At 38.9% G+C, this 20575-nt stretch overlaps 1 long non-coding RNA gene across 1 annotated transcript in view; it reads right to left on the bottom strand.

The window, feature by feature from the left end:
• The window catches only part of LOC129456656 (uncharacterized), a 43863-nt gene extending 38072 nt beyond the window's left edge, over positions 1-5791 (bottom strand). Inside the window, exons 1-2 of the long non-coding RNA XR_008648885.1 lie at positions 5724-5791; positions 2280-2694 (exon numbers count right to left, since the gene is read on the bottom strand). This is a non-coding gene — a long non-coding RNA (uncharacterized LOC129456656). The remainder of the gene's footprint in view (positions 1-2279; positions 2695-5723) is intronic.
• Positions 5792-20575: the final 14784 nt, after the last annotated feature.

Genomic DNA, 20575 nt, shown 5'->3' with positions numbered 1-20575 from the left:
TGAGCTCAGATTTCACATGCCACATCCAGACACATGGGTTTTCAGAAGTTATCCACGTTTTCTCCGAATTCCACACGGTTCGCCCGTACGCCGCCACCGAAATACGCCTTCATTTCCTGTTTTTTCGATGTCCTCTCACGACCACAGGCATTGCCCTAAAGAGCTCACATTCACATCACATATGCGAGATTGGGCCTTGAATGGAATGCAATATTAATTTTAATCAAAATGAACACTATAGCGCCCCCTACCATAGGGGTGAAATGCCAACATTATCGGATTCCTACGAAATTCGGGGAATAAATCAGTAGCATCAGAAGAAACAAAAAATTACATTATGGCCATGAATCATTTTCCACACTTGGCCACCAGGGGTGCAAAGACTCCAAATAAAATCATTTACAAATGTCTGACACGCACATGCATTGGTCTACACAGCTCAAATTCACATCACACGTGTGATATGAGGGTATTAACAGAATGCACTATTAATTAGTATCTAAATGAACACTATAGCGCCCCCTACAGTATTAGTAAAATATACAACTTTGTCCGATTGGCATGAAACTTGGGGAGATAATTGAGGGCATTAAAAGGGTCAAAAAAGTCCATTACACCATACCTGTATTATGTACGTGGTTGCCGGTGCAACGCCACAGACCCCTCTCATATAGAGTCAGGGCCACACAGCCCAGGGCCACACTGCATATTAACATTGTTCTTCGTTTTTCCGCCAAAACAATCACATTTTTCACCCCCTGAACATTCACGAAAAGTCTCACATGGGGGTATAGAATCGACCGGCTCGGCGAAAAATTTCATAAAATTGGTGTCGGGAAAATGTCCCATGCCCCCTGACTCGACAACGCCACCTAAAATTTCACCCCTATGGGAGAGGAGCCTGTTTAATTTTGGAATACATGCACAAAATTCGGAACAGTGATAGAGCACCATGGAACAAGCATAAAAATGAATTGAAGCACTGCTGTATGATGGACAGGAAATCGGCCATTTTGGATCAAAAATTCGCCACTTCATTCGCAGCGTGTTTTCAAAACGCTACTAGTCTCAGGTTTTTGGTCCAAATGAGCTCAGATTTCACATGCCACATCCAGACACATGGGTTTTCAAAAGTTATCCACGTTTTCTCCGAATTCCACACGGTTCGCCCGTACGCCGCCACCGAAATACGCCTTAGTTTCCTGTTTTTTCAATGTCCTCTCACGACCACAAGCATTGCCCTACAGAGCTCACATTCACATCACATATGCAAGATTGGGCCTTGAATGGAATGCAATATTAATTTTAATCAAAATGAACACTATAGCACCCCCTACCATAGGGGTGAAATGCCAACATTATCCAATTCCTATGAAATTTGGGGCATCAATTCATGGTCTCAGAAGAAACAAAAAATTACATTAGGGCCATGGGTTATTTTCCACTGTTGGCCACCAGGGGCGCAATGAATTGAAAAGAAATTGGCAGTTGGCACTTTGACTTGCATGTCTATGAATCATATCTACTCCTAGGTTTTTCATCCGAATTACATCAAACTCTGCATACAGCATGTACATATGTCGATTGTCAATAATCATCCACGTTTTGGGGATATTCTTTCTGGTTTATGCACAGCACACTGTCAAAATATGACTGCTTTCCTGCATATTTGATTCCCTCTCACAGACACGTGGATCAGACTAAAAAGCTCAAATTCTAATCACTGATGCGGATTAAAACTGTGAATAGAGAACCATTATAAATATGTGGCCAGTGACCTCCATAGCGCCCCCTACTGTACAGGTAAAAAACTCAACTTTGTCCGATTGGCATGAAAGTTGGTGATATCATTGTGGACCTCAAAAGAGGCAAAAAAGTCCATTACACCATACCTGTATTGTGCACGAGGTTGCCGGTTCAACGCCGTGGACCTCCATTATAATGTGTTGGTCACACATATTTATATAGAAACTGTGTGAAGGGGGGCGGATTGCGGCCGTGGGGTGGCCGGGCGGGGAAAATGGTGTGTGGGGGCAGTGGCCAGCCCCGGGCGGTTGCATGGGGGGGGCGGTCGCATGGGGGGCGAGGGCCATCATCGCCGCTTGCGGCTTTAATTAGTTCTGTTTTTCACGTTTTTAAGAAAAATCGGGTACAGCGCCTTTCATTTTTACTATAAAAAAGATTCTTGATCTTCAAATTTTGCACATGTTTAAAACAACATTCATGATAGTATGGTGAATTTGATACATTACAAATGAGTCTTCCTTGTTTTTACTAACCTTCGAGTCCAGTCTGTAGTTTCAGAGTCAGTCTCAGCACAGCACACAGCGGTGGACAGTACAGGAAGGATACAGTGAGGACAGGGAATCGCCAGGACTAAATCGGCCCTTTCACCTCTACAATCACCACTCACATCCTCCCCTTCTGTCTGCACTGTCCTGTCTGCTGCCCTCTGCCCCCCTCCCGAGCTGTCTGCACTTCCCTGGCCCCTTAGAGCGCTCCGGGGCTGTCGCGAGGGGCCCGATAAGGGGACAGGCTCGGGGCAGGTGAGCACAGATAGGCTGGCTCTGGGTGGAGGAGTGTGTCAGGGAGAGGTCCATCACAATGGAGGAGAAGCAGGAGAAGGGACTCTGTTATCAGCTGTTTGTGTCAGCGGCTTCCACCGTCTGTACTGGAGGAGTCATGTCGGCAGTACTGGAACAAGAGGGGACAGGGAGGTGAGTATGTAGGGAGGGTGGCTAAAAAAAACATTTGTTCAGCTTTCACTCTCTGGTCTTTGTGTTTGTTTTGTATTTACGCATTTGGGGCTCGAGTATAAAGATTAAATTTGTCGTGTGCTGGTTAACAATTACTTTTTTTCTACTAGTAAAACACAGTTAAATGATTATTGCTACTGTACAATGAGAAATAAAAAAATAAATCTTATGGTCAATTATTATGTACCAGATAAAGGTAAAAATACGTGTGTGTGTGTGCAAAGGTGTTTAAATAATGTACTATAACTTCTCTGGTTGGGAGTCTACCACCTGCTTGTTGGTTATTTCCTTGCCTGTAATGCTCCACAGTATGGCATTAAATTTCTATATTATGCATTCTTGCAAACGTTATCTCCTCTCCATTGATCTGATCTGTAATGTGGTCTAGTGGTGTCCCCTGCTTCTCTCATTACACACAAGGACTATAGACAGAAAGAAAGATATCACCTGATTAGTGATTCTCATTCTGAAGTATTAATTCTCTCCAAATTTTAAATGATATTGCACGACAAAGAAAGACAGCAATAGTATGGGGTGGTTAGGCGTTTAGATCGTTCGTCTGCCAACACAAAGGTCAAAAGTTCAGGGTCTGACATGTCTTTCCTATTATGTGGTGTACAGTGATTATAGGTGAGTTCAGTGGCATGGTGGATAGCACTCTTGACTTACAGTTTCACTCTCTTTCGATGCAGTTTGCACATTATCCCCGTGTCTGGATAAGTTTCCTTCAGTTACTCCAGTTTCCTCCATTAACCCAAAACATGCACAATAGGTAAAATCTTCCAGCTAACGTAGTCCTAATACCTCAAGATCTGGAGATGGGACCCAGTGGCCTTGAACATGGGTCAAATGCAAAGGTCAAAATCTGCTACTACAGGGACATTCAAGTATTATCTATAACTAACCACAACCTTGCATAAAAATACCACAAAAATAACCTTGTGCTAATACATTGGACATTGGAGTTTCCCATTTCTTTCATCTTATGTAACAGTACACAGGAGGGATGTTTTTATCAGTCAACAGTCTATGATAGCTCTTCATTTAGTGTGTGTCCATAGTTTAATATCTGTAATGTTTTTCCCTCTGTCTTTTAAATATGCTCTGGAGGCCGTAGAAACATTGATAACATCTCAGATCTATTGTTTCCACTTTGTAAATGAGAGTGCAGTGGTTCTAATAAACACATTATCTGATTATTTAGATTAAAATTTACTTATGGTGTCAGGTCTCAGCTGTGAGATGTGTGAGTGTGGAGCCTGGAGCGCAGAGCTAGTCTTCTACTGCCAACTACTGGGCCTAGAATAATACTACAGTAAAGAACAGAACAATGACTGAGGGGCAGAGCTGGGGAAGTCCAAAGTCAAATTAAACACATTGAAATAAATAGATGAATTAGTTTGCCTGTCTGGTTTTGTTAATGTTGTAAAATTGCCATTGCTTATATTCAGAGGTGGGTAGAGTAGCCAAAAATGATACTCAAGAGTACGAGTTACTTCAAAATAATATTAGTCAAGTAGAAGTACAGAAGTGGTCGAAGAAATTAAGAAACACAAATGTTCAAATAATTTCACGTCAACAGAAAGTCTCATGTCCATTTACTAACAGTGAGAAGAGGAACCAAAACATTTACTCAAGTAAGAGTACTCTTACTTCAATAAAAAATATTACTCAAGTAGGAGTGAAAGTATGCTGCTAGAAAAGTACTCTGAAAAGTGCAATTTCTTTAAAAAAATACTCAAGTGAATGTAAATGTGCAAATGTAACTCAGTACTACCCACAATGCTTTTCATATTAGATTAGATAAACCAAACATGTCAACGTTTAACATTGAAATCATTCATTTTAAAAACAAATTAGTTTCTCTAATAAACTAACAGCTGAATACATTAAATAAAATAAGTGATCTTCTATTCTTAATCAAAGCAGCTATTTGATGTATGTCCCAAAATAAGGCCACATTTTTATTATTAACAGACAGAGAAAATAACTAATATGCAAATGATGGATTTATCTTTTGACCTCTAAAGCCAGTCATAAAGCCTGCATTATTCATAGTTCATATTTATCTCGCCTGCATCACAAGATCACGCTTATTAATTATTGCAAATTAATTTAAATACTTTTGATTAATGACTTATGTGAGCTGTTCTGAAATACGAAAAAATATTTTTAAAAAGTGGTGAACTGGAGAGACAGAAGTTGTACAGATTTGTCGGGCTGCAACTAAAGATTTGTAGTCGACTAGTCAGCATTTTTTTTTCTATTGGTCAGCTAGTCAAAAGATTATTTTTATGGCACAATGATGTTTAAAGATACAGTATGTAACTTTTTGGAGGTGGTACAACACCAGCATGATTCCATCCAAATAGAAAGTTAAAACCACACTTTGGAACATTTTCAATGGAGATATTTATGCTGCATGCCATCCTGTGGGATATTATAGCCAAAGGAACAATATCTCCATGGAAACAGGCAGGAAGAGTCCCTCCTCCTGGCTAAATAAGAGTCAGGTTTGTGGAGCTGCAAGCCCACTCACAGTAAGCACATGTTTTTTGCAAGACAAAATGAAAAATGTGATTTTTTTCAACAATTTTTTTTTAGATAAAAAGTTACATACTGTGGATTTAAAATACATTATTATTATTGACTAGACATTGTTAAAAATTCTCAGATGGTTTATTTATTTTTTGTAATTTTGCTTTAATGTTGCTTTCTTTGTCATAAAGTATCTTTTGGGATGTGTGTTCGACTTAGACCCTGTGTAGTCCAGATAACCCCAGACCATTATTGAAGCATTCCACTACAGAATTCTGGATTATTTTGCCTCTAATTTGTTCACCTGCGTCCCTAAATGCACATCTCCACTTACACTGTGATATCTGGAGTCATTGCCCTTATCAGTTGCACGGTAAAGACTGGACTTATCTCTATAATGCAGACATATATTACAAACTCATGCTTCACCTGCTCAGATACAGTCTCTGCAGTAGTCATTACAGATCGGGCTCCCAGGGGCCACTAGCGTCCAAGTGCATCTGGCTGAAGGGCAGTGCGCTGGGGGCCACTATCTGAACACACACACAACGGTAAACCAGATGCCAGACAGGTTCTATGGAGGGTTGAATGCTGAATGGGCTAAATGTGCTATAGAAATATACAAAGAAAAGGTATTACAATGTTGTGACCAAGGGCATTGGAAAAAATCAATGCTATGATAAACATTACGATGTGTTTTTCTATTAATGCAGAATACTTTGGGACAGTTGCAATGACTATTAGTAGCAGTCATCACAAGTACAAGTAGTTTGATAATGCTTCTTCTAAAGTCAATAAAAAGTCTTATTCTGAACTTTTAGACGGTTTGTGTCCGTTCCAATTGTATAAATTAAAATAAAGTCAGCTATATGTAAAGAAAATACTGTATCTGGCCACAAATATTAGCTGTTGTATGGCTTTAAATGCACAAAGGAACACATCTGGATTCAACAAAGTGCTTAAGAGTCTTGTTTTTGGACGTGATTCGTTTGTTTGGTTTGAGCTTTTTTTTAAATACATCAAGGATATCAAGGATTTCACACGCATTACAAAATAGTGATGTTATCCTGAGCTGTGTGCAGACAGTAAACCAGTAAACCGTGCAAATACACAACCCACTCATATTTTTCCAATCCAATCTCACAATGGAAAGGAGAGATAAATGCCGCCTGTACTCATTTTGTAAAGGTAAGTGTTTTAATAGTTATAAAAGATAAGGGCGTGATACTTTTGTTCATGTGCGGTCATGGCTGTACTCACCATGAGGTCTTAGTGGTCCAGATTTCATGTTTATAGTGTGAAAAAGACTATACGAGGACTAAACTAAATCGTGCGTCCTTGCTCGGTTCTCCTCCAGCTTGTTTCCGTGGAAATGTTCCTTTTTTCAACATTATGGCATTTCTTTCCAGAATGTTCCAGAAGTATGGTTTTAGGTTTTTATTTCCACAAAATCATGCAGTTGACTTTCCATTTTTTTCTGTCACTTTATGAACCGAAGTGTTCACATTGGTATGGTCCTGTTTTTGGCGCAGTTTAGCCTCGATTTTAGCAGGTTTATCCCAGTTTAAATTGGAGTGTGAACGCGTTTTTATAAACCAGGACTAGACCCGGGCTCAACATGTTTAACCTCTCCACTAAAGTTGTACGTACAGCCGTGTGTCTCTTCTCCAGTTGTCCTCTCCCTGTCTGGCGCAGGCTACAGCGTGTGGAACAGTGTGCGTGTGCGCCAAATCACATTAGCGCGAGACATGAACTCTTCACCCGGACACGACACGGCCACGGCTCTGCTGCTGCTCCAGGACCCACGGAGCTGGAGGAACAAGGCGGAGAGAGGAGAGAGGAGAGGAGGAAGGGGGGGACACACACGGGACACACACGGGAGGCGGGAAAGTTTAGAGGAGTCGACAGCGCGCGCTCACTCACTTCAGGCTCCAGGCACGTGCAGCCCAGAAGATTTGTCATTCAAGTGTGCCATCTACAGGCCACTAGAGGAACTGACGTGATGTTTCAGGTGAGGTTTAAAACGCTCTTGTGGTCTTTTTAGAGGACTTTTGTTATTAATATCAAAACTATATGAAGTGAGTTATTGTCTTGATATTTATTTTACTTCTTTTTCTTCTCATTATTATTATTTTATTTTATTTTATTATTATTTTTTTATTATTATTATAATTTTTTTATGTATTTATTTTTTTAGGTTGAATCTAGATTGTAAGTCTGGAAACTAGTTCTACTCAGATTCACACATGCACTCAATTAAATACTTTTTAAACTGAGACATATGCTACTATATTTGCACAAAACACGCTTGCTACAGTAGGGAGTAGCTGTATGACAGTAGAAAACCTTATCTTAGTGTTTATAGCCACATAAAGAGACATGAACTTGTAGACACTGTGGCGATGTGAACGCACTGCTTGGTAAATAACTGAGCTCCTGTGCACACTATGAAATGTTGTTAATTTGAAATATTTATTTGACCTAAATATCCCACTTTAAGTTAATTTAACAAATACATTCACTTAATTTAAAAATCTTAAAATGTATTGAACTTAATTCTCTTCACTGGGACCGATGCCTCGCCAAATCGTAAAGACAGTAACTAGAAACTCTTAAGTATGCTATGGGATTGTGCCCGTTTAACAATTCTCCAGTGATGAAAACAAAGACCAAACTTCACTGGTTGATTAAAAAAATGTTCTACATCTATTCCCACTGCAAAGACTTACATATATATTATAAGGAGATGTAGGTGAATTCTTTATAGTCTGGGGACCTTTCCTGGAGTACATTGGAGAGGCTAATGCTAATACGCAAACAAAAGGATTTAGAAATGTAAACAAATAAAAATAATTGAAATATTCGCAGTGTGGCCCCCAAGATGGATTATTTATTTTTATTTTTTTTAATTTATTTTTCCTTATTTTGTGTATGTGCAAGTATATGCATGTCCTTAAAATAAATACAATTTTAAAAAATCTTTATTTACTTAGAATCAACAAAAACAAATTACATAGAATATAAACTCAATATTTGCTTTTGTTTGTAATTTTTATTTTATCTCATTTATTTATTTTTTGTGGTGGTTTAAGACACTATGTAACTTTTATGCTTGTCTCAAAAGTGTTGCTCTGGATGTCCCACAGTATAGCATTATACTTATCTATCTTGCGTTGATTCAATTAAAACAATTTTTATTGCTCTAAACCTTGAAAACATGCATTCTTACTGTGAGTGGTCGCCTCTCCACAAATCTGACCTGTAACTTGGATTGGTGGCTCCACCTGCTTGTTTTCATGAAGATAGATAGGCTTAAAGCCATAGTGTGGAGCTTTCCCAGCTAACAGCTTAACATTTCTGTAAAGACTAGCATTTGGCCACCACCAGAAAAGTTAACATATACATTCACTTAACTGAAAAATAAACCGAAATTTACTTTGGATCAATAAAAAGAATTAGTTAGCATAAGTAAACTTTTTAGTTTTCCTTTTACTATTTATTTATTTTATGTATTTGCGTTTAATTTATTTATTTCAATTTTTTGGGCTAACGTAAGAGATTATACATGAGGTCTGTTAATATGCAACAATGTTAATATTTCATCGCTTATTGCTCCATAATGACCTTCTAACTCTCATTACCGGGTCACTCATATCATGTACGCGTGTGGAAGTACAGCCCGGAGGTCATAACACAGTAACAAAGTACTTTTACTGCACTGAACTCGCATCCGGACTTTTACAGGAGAGCAGGGGCCAGTGGCGGTTGGGGGTAGGGGAGGAGAAGGGGAGGGGCACACACTGTTGACTCCACCCTCTCCACATGTGGGCCAAGGACACCGAACTCTGGGTTAGCCTGAGGACAAGCCCTCTTTAACTGAAACATACACAGACTTTGACATTTTGCGGTTATTTTTAAAGCATATGTGTAAACCTAATTATGTTTAAGGTTCTTAAGAAGATGTTATATGTACACAGAAGAGTCCTTTTATTTTTGATATACGTTTATTCAAACAGGGACAGCGCATAACAATACGATGGCCAAAACAAAGTCATAGGAAAGATTCTGGTCCCTTCAGATAAATACTGTAAATACTGGAAATACAGACTCAATTTATACAGAAACAAGTAACTAATCGCAAATAAGGGATTTAGGGTCTTATCATCCAAATATTGTAAAGTCAGCATACACCCGTACACACACATTTTATCTGGTCATATTTTTATACAGCGCGTTTCCACCTTCAAGGCACTCAAAGCACTTTACATCAAGGAACTACTCACCCATTCACACATGGGGGGTAAAGTGTCTTGCCCAGGAATACAATGACATTTATCTGTGGGAGCTGGAATCGCACCGCCAACCTGTGGGTCTGTGGATCGGCCTACAAATGGAGGTAAGGAGTACAAATGGACGACAGCGCCATCTGCAGTCCGCCTTTTTTGGGACAGTATCCCAGGTGTGTGAAAGTAAAAAAGCCCCCTCTTCCCGGTTTAAAGACCATAAAGAAAACTCAGCCAACTTCTCATCCACCCAAAAGATTAAATAGTACCGCAGTGCAAATGTAACGCCACATACAATACCCAGAATATCTTACAATAGAACATATATATCGGGGAAACAGTTGTACTCAGTTTATTCCTCTTACTATCTGCTATGGTGTTCTGCAAAGTCCCTAAGGCATGACAGTGTTTACAGTAGATGTTAAGAGGGCGAGCTTTCCCACATGTCCCTGAACGCACCGCGCCTCTGATCCCATGGATACTTGTTTGTCATCAGTAAACATCACATTCCTCCTCCCACACCAGAAAGATATGGAGCCACGGTAACTGATTTTAACACGCAATTGGAAGAAGTTTATACTGGTAACTTCAAGTGCACAAAACAATGTTAACATCATTATATTTAAAGGGCGCATATTATGCTATTTTCTGATCTATGTTGTTGTTTCCTCATCAAAAACATACCTGTATTTGTGTCTTGCTTGATTCATACACATTCAAGACACAAACCCTGCGTATTTATCCTGAGTTCTTCTCTCAAACGGAAAACACTCTATTCCACCTTGTGATGTCATGCTGTAATATAGGAAGTGCTCCACTTTGTTTTTAAACTCATACACCTTCACTAGAATCATTTAGATAATTTTAGCCATGAAACTGCTCATCTCTACTGAACTAAAAATAAAAGGTAGCTGAAAACTGCCACTACATGACGTCACAAGGTGTCACTCAAATCAAATATTGTAAAATGTCAAATTTTAATTCATTTATTTATAGAATTTAACATTTGTGTGTGTGTGCGTGCTAATATATATATATTTTTAATATATTTTTATAACCATAAGTTTGAAGCCACTGTGGTGTAGTTGGTTTAGAATTTGCCGATCAACCACACAGTCACATGTTTGAACCTCACCAGAACATACTATGCATTTTTTTATTGTGTCCCTGAGCCTTCCCTCACATTAAACACTCCGTTCCCAGTAAATTGAATGGCAAAGGGATGTAGCAGAATAAATAAATAAACAAAAAAGGAAAAAAAAAACAACTAATAATTTATATTCACAAGAGCAGAATGTTTTGTTCCACTTTGATAGCTTTTGTTACTCTTGTAATTTCTGCCTTGTTGAGTTTCCATCACTGAAAGGTCACATCCCTGCTGTGTGGAGTGAGTCGAGACCAAATCTTAATCAAAAACATGATTAAATGTAGAATTATAAAACAATGCAAAATCTTCCATAAAACATATCTTAAATGAATAGCATATCATTGTAGTGGAAATGTGGGCGCTTGGTTCTGGAGGACTTTTTAAAGCAGTACTAGCAACTATTTTGCCAGAAAATGGACAGAAAGAAAAACTTTTTTTTTTTAAATTATGGATATTTTTATTGGACTGAAAAACATCAAAAATATGCATCCTTACTGTTAACAGGCTTGCATCTCCACAAACCTGACTCTTATTGGGCATATATCATATAAGTGTGGTTTTAACTTTTCATGGAATCACGCAGTTAACTTTCCACCTGCAGAAAGTTACATACTATCACTTCAAATACTTTTTTTTCACAGATGTCTATTGTAATATTAGTTTTTGATGGAGGCCCTGTACTCATTTTTTGCATGTACTGAGCAAACTGTGTCTTGTCCCAATACTACGTGTATTGTATAAGCAGCTCTTAAGGTCAAAATAAGTTCACTGTGTACTGTCTGCATCTATTTAAAAAGCATTTTACTGTCTGGTAATCAGGAGGTGAACTGTTAGCATGCTAGTTATTAATTAGCATTACTGTGACAACAAAACTCCACTCTTGTCTCTGAAAGTTGTAAGTAGCACTAATAAACTCATCTTGGGGAATAATTAGGATGCTGTTTTTCACGTTTTTAGGCAGTAAAAATAAAATAAGCTGATGCTAAAGGCACATTTTAACATTTTGTTGTTTTATTTTCTTTTATTATATCATGAGCATGAGTTATTCATATTATTTATACAGCGCTCAAGGACATAACAAAAGTGTACAGTGGAGGGATGGTGATCAAATCTTCACACACACATATACATATATATACATATATATATATATATATATATATATATATATATATATATATATATACATATATACATATATACATATATACATACATATATACATATATACATACATATATACATATATACATACATATATACATATATACATATATATATACATATATATATACATATATACATATATATATATATACATATATATATATACATATATATATATATATATATATATATATATATATATATATATATATATATATATATATATATATATATATATATATATATATTGGACACACACAAGCTGTTATCAGTGATCTGAGCTTGCACTACAGCACACTTCTGGATTGTGTCAACATTACCCACAATCCCCTGGCTCTTATCGCCCGCAGGAGTGCTCATCATATAATGGCGTTTTTATGTAAAGAATAAGTCTGTCAATATTTACTCAGAAATGTGGCGTGATATAGGGGTCAAAGGTCACACGGGAGGCACACTGCTCTCTTTGTCCCAGGGTTATGATCTAAGCAAGATACGTGATAATATAAGTGTATCATTGCGTCAGTTCTGATTGTGCCAAAATTAAAGAATTTGCCACACAAAATAAAAATTTAAACATCAAATTTAAATGATTGATTAAGTTGTTAAAAAAAACAAAAAACAGTTACATTTACAGTACACAACAATTCAAAAAAAAAAAATTGAAAACAATAAAAACTATTTGTACATCATATTAATTTACTGATGCAAAGAGAAAAATATAAATGCCTATATGTTAAGTGCAGAAATTCTAAAGCTGAAGTATATTCCATAATAGTTTCTTTCTAGAGCTGTAGTTGACTGAACAATTCTTCATCGACTAAAGAAAATGTCCTGCCGATCGATTACTGATTAAAAAGAGGCCATGGTAAAAGCTCTCAAAACTATTACCCATCTCTATGTATCTGACCCCAACTGTACTCACAAGACTACACCAGCACGGGAGTCCATGCAAAAATGACTCTACGCAGAAAGAACGTACTAACAAAGAATGTATTTATATAAAGACAGATTAAACTTGTGGATCACGAGTTCAATCTGGCTTTTTAAATATCAAAAATAACAAAGCTTCAGATAACTCTTTTGCTCACTCTCATCTCCTTTCTGCTTTTGTCCGTCCGATATAAGACCTTATAATCTAAATGAAATTATTATTTTACTGCATCAAGACTCCATTGACAGAATCTTACTCTAAAGGCCTACAGCCCTATTAGTTCCATTGTTGTTTTATAAAGATAGATTTGAACATTATTATTATTATTATTATTATTATGGAATCTTTGTGTTTCTATATAAACACACACTCACTTAAAAAAAATAAAAATAATAAAATAAAATAAAAATTAAAAAAAATCTTTCTTTAGTTTTTATAGAATGATCACGTTTTAAATGAAATTTGTGAGTACCAGTGTAGTGTTCCTCATGTGCAGTATGATGAGGTGCTTATAGTGTCCAGTAGGGGTCAGTACACGAGCGCATATGGCCCCTCAGCCTGCCGCAGTGAGAGGGGGAGAAGAGAGAGAGAGAGAAAGAGAAGGAGAGGATAAGGAATGTGAAGAAGAGAGAGAGAAAGAACAGGAGAACGACAGAATTGGCAAGAGAAGGAAAGAGAGAGCATATAAAAGGAGAGAGAAAGAGAGAGCGAGGAGGAGAGAAAACCAAAGGGAGGAAGAGAGAAAGATGGGTGACCTTTGGGTTCAGAGCGGTTGTAATGGCCCTGAATGCAGCGTTAACCCTAGCATTTAGAAACAATATATTATCAGGCATTTATTTGCATTATCATCACGTGTATTATTTACTGGCCTGAGTTTTTTTTACTCTAACTAAACCAAAGGGTAAAACTGTAAATAAGCACAGGATAATGCTGTAAATAAATGTTGTATAGTATAGTTCTATCTAGCATTTATACACAATAGTGCTAGTACCAGTGTTCATATATATAGTACCTATCGTTCATCCACATCACATTTACATAGTTATCCAAAAATGTACAGTGCAATTCAACATTTTTTTAAAGTACTATCCACCATGTATACACAGCATTAGCAGTGTGCGTGGTGCAACAGTAGCTCAGTTGGTATTGTTTGTCCACTTTAGCTCACACGGATAAATACTGTTGTTGTGTCATTGGGCAAGATACTTAACCCCGTCCCCTGTCTGTGTAACCTGCTGTATGAATGTGTGTGTGTGAAAGAGTGAGCAGTTCCTATCTAGAAGACAGGAAGAACTAGTACTGACTGGAAAATGTGTCTCAGATGAAATGTCCCTGACCTGTGGGGTGCCCCAGGGGTCAATCTTGGGTTCAATTTGTACAATCTGCCGTTAGACCAGTTAATACGCAGCAATAATATGTCCTACCACAACTCTGCAGATGAGCCACTGAAACAGGCCTCTACTTTGACAATGTTTAAATCCAGGCTCAAAATGGTTCTGTTTAGCTGTGCATATCTCTCTGCAATCTTCTCTTAGAAAATTAATTTTATGGTGATTATTTATGTTTTGATTAAGTTTGTATGTTTGTATCCTTTCTTATTCTGTAAAGCACTTTGAATTACTTTCTGTATGAATTGTGCTATACAAATAAACTTGCCTTGCCTTGATGTAAAGCGCTTTCTGTGCCTTGAAGCTGAAAAAGCGCTACCATTTACCACTTATATTATCCAGCATTCATTTACAGTAGCATACAACATTTTACATTATTATTCAAAAATTGTATTTAAAAAAATCCGCCTGTATTCATAGTAGCATAGTAACAAGTATATTCAGTTGGCCTTTTGATTAATGATTAACAGTGTTATCAAAAAAAAAATTTTATTAACAGTTTACAACAAACATCTCACATTGTAAACAAGAAAATCTGCCAAATCCTAGAAATACCATATTTACTATTTATTCTTCATAATGTTCTTATAGTACGCAGCCCTTACAACATTTGTTGTCAGGCTAATAAATGAATAAATTAAAAGCTTAGGTCATACCGTATTATCCTGGGGACCTCGAGCGGTTCATGTTAATAGAAAAATGCATGTGAGTGGAATCCCTCTAGGGTCTTCTGTTCTCCATAAGGCCCTTGTCCTCCTGACAGCAGCAGGATGGATGCCTCGGTCCCAGGCAGATCACAGGACAATAAACGCCCCCATTAACCACGCTGCAGCGGGCAGTAAACGCATTGCCATCACTATTTTACTGTCTAACACACTGCTACTGTCCACTTCACTGTCTGCTCAGGTTTATGGACAAGTGTGAGCTGAAAATACAAAGAGTTTATTGTACATTTATACCTATACCTAACTTTGCAACCAAACCAGGACCCCCACAACAAAAGTGGGAATAATATTATAAAAATCGACTTTTGGAGCTTTCTACCATGTTAAAACATTATTACCTCATCAAAAACATGCCTGAAGAGGGTTTGTATGTCATACATGCATGTTCGAATAATCTAGTGATCTCTCCTAGGCCCCATTCAACCCTCCAGTTTCAATACTGAAATCCAGTTGGTTTAAACCTAAAAGGACTCTCTCTGTTACTCTCTCTGTGTCACTTTATAATACCGGTCACTTTAATAAGTCATGTTTGCACTGTTGTTCTGATGCTGCTGTTGTATATATTTTCTCTCTTTAAGTGTTTCATTTGATTTTTTAAGCATATCTTTTTAACTTTGTGCATGCCCTTATTTGTATTTGTATTTATTCAGTGTGTTTATGTTGCACTTCTTCACCGAAGCAAGTTCCTAGTTTGTGAACTGTGTTCACAGACTATGGCAATAAAAGTCTTCTGATTCTGATTCTGATCTGATTCCTCACTACCTAAATACCAGCACTTTCACCCAATCATTAACCAGTGCTAGTGCAGCCTCTGCAGCTCAGTGAGTGAATTCTGGACGTTCTGAGCTTCCACAGGCATGGCCTGTCCTAATACTAAGAATGAAGAAAACTTGCATGTGTCCTTTATCTGCAAGTTAAGGCACTGGCAACCCAGGTTCAGTTGTGATTATAATCACATACAATTCCTTGTGGATTGCTATTTTAAATATTTCTTCCAAAAACAGTGAATGTTTATTAGAGGCATAAAGGCCCTTGCCCTCCAAGAATGTGAATTTCTTTAGAGGTGATTGGTTGAGATGCAAGGGTAGCAGGCTGTGATTGGGTAGCACGAGTAAATACTGTCTTCCTGGTTAAATTCATTAGCTTCATTTGTTCCTATATGTCATTGATATAACAATGACATAAATAACCTCCCCTGTGCTGCTCCATACATCTCCAGTCCTTCTGCAGACCTGCGCTGGTGGAACAGGTCGCTGGTGATTCATTGAGGGAAGGCAGAGTTGATTGTAGTAATTAAACAGAGCAAGGTAAATCAGTGTTGTGTGCCATCTGGGTCCCAGGGCCTCAAGAGCGCTATTTACCCACTGCCAGGAGCCCCCATTTATTTACCCATGTAAGCAGGGCACAGGCAGGGCACCGCAGGCAGGCAGGGCACCCAGCTCTGTGTGAGGACGTGGGGGAGGAAGGAGGAGGGGGTAATGGAAGACTCTTACAATCCATATGACAGATTAGACTGCTCATTTCACTGAAACATAGTGCATGTAATCATGTTTTAGATCCCCCCCCCCCCCAAAAAAAAAATCTTGCCTATATTTTTTTTTTTTTTTTTTTTTTTTAAATGAAGTTTGAAATGGTTCTTGTTTTTCTATAAATGGCTAGGTTTCTGAGGGTTAAAGCTAACGGTACAGTAAAAAATAAAAGGGTACTTCTGAAATCTTCCCAGACTAGCCGAGTTGCTAAGTGGATGATGAACATGACTATCGAAGGCAGCATCTACTAATGTGTGTGACACATATCAGCTGGCTCTCGACGTGGAGGAGCAGCAGCTCTACTCCAAGCTCCTCGCGTGTGACTGAGCTCCTCACCCTGTCTCTAAGGGACCCAGCCACCCTGCAGAGGAAACTCATTTCAACCACTAAGACTATATTCATGTTGTTGAAATGTCTATTGTCTGGATTGCCAGGTCATGAGAACACATAAAGACTGTGGGAGTCCGTATGGCCAACATTCCCTTGGAGGTGAAACTAGGTAGAGACAGTGCCTTGTTTAAAGCTCTGTTCACGGAAGTTTTTTTTTTTTTTTGGACATTAAATTGCTAATGTTGTAAACTTGTCTCTGATATCTGATTGTTTTCCTACTGCCCTGAAACTTGCTGTGGTGCATGCTTTGTTCATCAGAAAGACCCAATCTTGACCCAAATATTCTTTCTAACTTTAGACCTGTCTAAAAATTGCCCTTTTTGGTTTTAGAGAAGATTGCATATAACCAAGTATAGACTTACCTTACCTTAATCGAATGAACTTGGTGAAACATTCCAATCTGGTTTCAAATCCGAGCACAGTACTGAAACAGCTCTTTAAAAAGTTTTTAATGACCTGCTTTTAACTGTTTACTCTGGGAAATCTGCATTTCTTTTGCTAATAGACTTACACAGTGGATCACAGCATCCTTCTGTCCTGCCTGGAGGCATATGTGGGCATTAAGGGTACAGCACTCTGTTGGTTTCAATCCTATCTGTCAGATAGAAGTTTTTTCTGTGAACCTAGGACAGTATTTCTTCTGTGTGTCCCTCAGAGTATGGTGTACCCCAGGGTTCCACATTAGCACCGGCTCTCTTCGCTCTGTACATTCTTCCCCTTGGTGATGCTTTTAGAAATCACTATGTTGCATTTCATTGTTCTGCCAGTGTCAGCCAATGTCAGTGTCAGCCAGACCACAATCAAAGCTCTGCAGGACTGTCTCGGGGATGTGCAGACTTGGCTGAGCAAAAACTTCCTGAACTTGAATCAAAATATAACCACAGCTTGGGCATGACAGTGTGATTGGTCCTCTGGCCTGTTATTGTTACTCTCCAGTGAGGGATTTTGGGTGATTGTGGACTCCATGCTCAAACTGGGCAAGCACAGTAGCTGTGTCATAAAGTCCAGCTTCTTTCAGTTGCGGCTGCTTGCTAACATAAGACTCTACCTTCCAGAGGCGGATTGTGTAAAGAAATCCACACATTTGTAATGTTGTGTTTGGATTACTGTAGTTCTTTGTATGCGGAGGTCAACCAGGGCTGCTGACAGTGTTTACAGAATGTCCAGAATATTGCAGCACGTCTGCTGACAAAAGCTAAGAGACAGTTTAATTGATTCTATTTAAATGTCTGCCCTTTATGGGTCCACTTTATTTGAGGGAGTTACTGCAGCCCTATACTCCACCCAGAGCCCTGACATCAGCTGACCAGCTCCTGCTGCTGAGCCCAAAGCCAGACTTAAGACCAGGGGTGATAGCCCCTTTTCTTTAAACTGCTTTAAAGACTAAACCGAAAACCCACCATTTCTCTCTAGGAATTAAAACTAGCTAAACAAGATATCTTGGTGTTTTATTGTTCTTTTCCTATGTATCGTGTGTACTTTTTTACTTTTATGTGAAGGACTTTGATCAGCTGAAGTTGGTCTAAATGTGCTATATAAATAACCTTGAATGGATTTGGAAAATGTATCTGTGTTTGCTAATGTGTATAAAATATATCTCTGTCTATGTTTTGGATGTGAACCTTTTCACGTGGTTATAAGCTGTGTGGCATGGTAAGGGTTAAGTGTGGATGTGTGCAGAGGTGACAGATGCTTCCCATCCTCGGCTCCATGGGGAAAAGACACACTGGCATACCAATGAGAGAGAGAGAGAGGGGAGGGGGGAGTGAGAGAGAGGAGGGGGGAGTAAAAGAGAGGGAGATGGAGTGAGAGAGCCCCCAATACACACACCTATACCCCCCATCCAAATACTACCTACACACACCTATTAAGGGATACACCAATGAGGAAAAAGAACAGAGTGGGAGAGAGGGAGAGAGAGTATGAAAAAGAGAGAGATGGGGTGTGTGTGTGTGTGTGTGTGTGTGTGTGGTGTGTGTGTGTGGGGGGGTGTGTGTGGGGGTGTGCGTGCGCATGTGTGTGAGAGACAGAGAGTGAGGGAGAGTAACCCCCCCTCCCCCTCCCCACGACACACATGCACTACACTGCCATACTGGCATACCAATGGAACAGAATATGTAAATAAGCACATACACAAACAGTGCACATTCTGCTGCATTGTTCACCTGCTGTTACCTTGGCAACATGTCTGTTTATGATCATCACAGCTCGCTAACATGTAAACTGTGTGACTCCCAGAGCCTATGATGCCAGGCACACATGCACAGGAGTTACTTTGACGAATAGTCTGCATGATGCCTGAGTGGTTAGTACTCAGCTACAACAAGAATTTCACAAGTTCGACTGCCTGGGCCTTTGTGTGAGTTTGTATGTTCTCCCTGTGTCTGGGTGGGTTTTCTCTGGGCTCTCCATTTTCCCCCATCAACCCAAAACATGGACAATAGGTCAAATGCTCCAGCTAAGGTAGTTCTGACCAAGATCTGGAGACAATTTGCCCCAACGACAAATGTAAATGTAGAGACAAAGTATTACCATAATTGTATAAATACTAAATACAGGTAACATCCAACAGAATCACCTTAAAAATGTCCTAATGAGGTATGCCTTTTTGACATTGCCTAACAAAAATATGACTTTCAGACTTTGAGTCAGCAATATTTAAAAGCTGTTTCAAACCAAAACATAGATATTTACTTTATTATGTAACAACCAGAATGTGCTCCTCTGCATTTTTTAAGTCCAAATATCTTCAGAAAACTTCACTTCCAGTAGAGGGCATCAAACAATCCAAACTTTGAAATGGAAAGTCAAAAACAAATTACTATCATTGCATAATATAGTATTTAAAGGCGCATTGCATAACTTTCCTGATGGAGATGTTTATTCATTACCTGGAGTATTGTGCATTATGGCTTTAAACGCATCTTTAGTGCCCCAAATGCTGCATTCTTCCCGCACGACAATGACAAATCAGACCTATATATGGTTGTTTAAATTTAATGCACTATTGTGGAACATTCTAGGAAACAATAATATTTTCATGTAGCCTCCTCGGCTCCATCATCAGGGAATTATTAGTGTGCCATATCATAGTTTATATGTCTGAAATGATAATAAATAAATACAGTAAAGCATAACATGACTTTTAAATACCTCTTGACTGAATTGGCCTTTCACCTTCATGGACCACCCCCGCCCACACAGGGCATGCTTGGTGATCTTTTGTTAGGGCACCCTGTTGCCCACTCTCCTCCTGTCCCACACATATGACACCCCCCTTCCACCAAAATACTCCCATCAGCACCAAGCCTGGTACCAGCTGTAGCATACTGAAGCACTCGGGCAAGAGGAACCGAAGGCCAGACCACACCATTCATTTTCGACTTAATATGTTTCAGGCCATTGCCAAAACATTGCAACAGATAATGTAAGCAATTTCATGTGCAGCTCTGCGTGAGGGGTGGAGGGAGGTGAAGGGAGATGGAGGGAGCACTCTATGTGTGGAGTGTGCGGGGAGTGTGTAGGGAGCAGATTTGGTGGGTGCTCTGGCGGTGGCAGGAGAGAGTCTAGGATAATGAATGTGACGTCTTTGTTCTGCTCTGTGCTCCAGTAAACAACCAGGCATGATGGAGGTGGTTACCAAAGCAACGCTGTGGAGATGCCTTCAAAAACATGTGGACAATGTGTGAGTGGGTTGTATTGAGTCAACCTTAAAGGGGCA

Source organism: Periophthalmus magnuspinnatus, chromosome 11, assembly GCF_009829125.3.
Source record: "Periophthalmus magnuspinnatus isolate fPerMag1 chromosome 11, fPerMag1.2.pri, whole genome shotgun sequence".
Lineage (NCBI taxonomy): Eukaryota > Metazoa > Chordata > Actinopteri > Gobiiformes > Gobiidae > Periophthalmus > Periophthalmus magnuspinnatus.
Note: the sequence above shows the minus strand (reverse complement) of the source record. Positions and strands in the feature narration are given on the sequence as shown.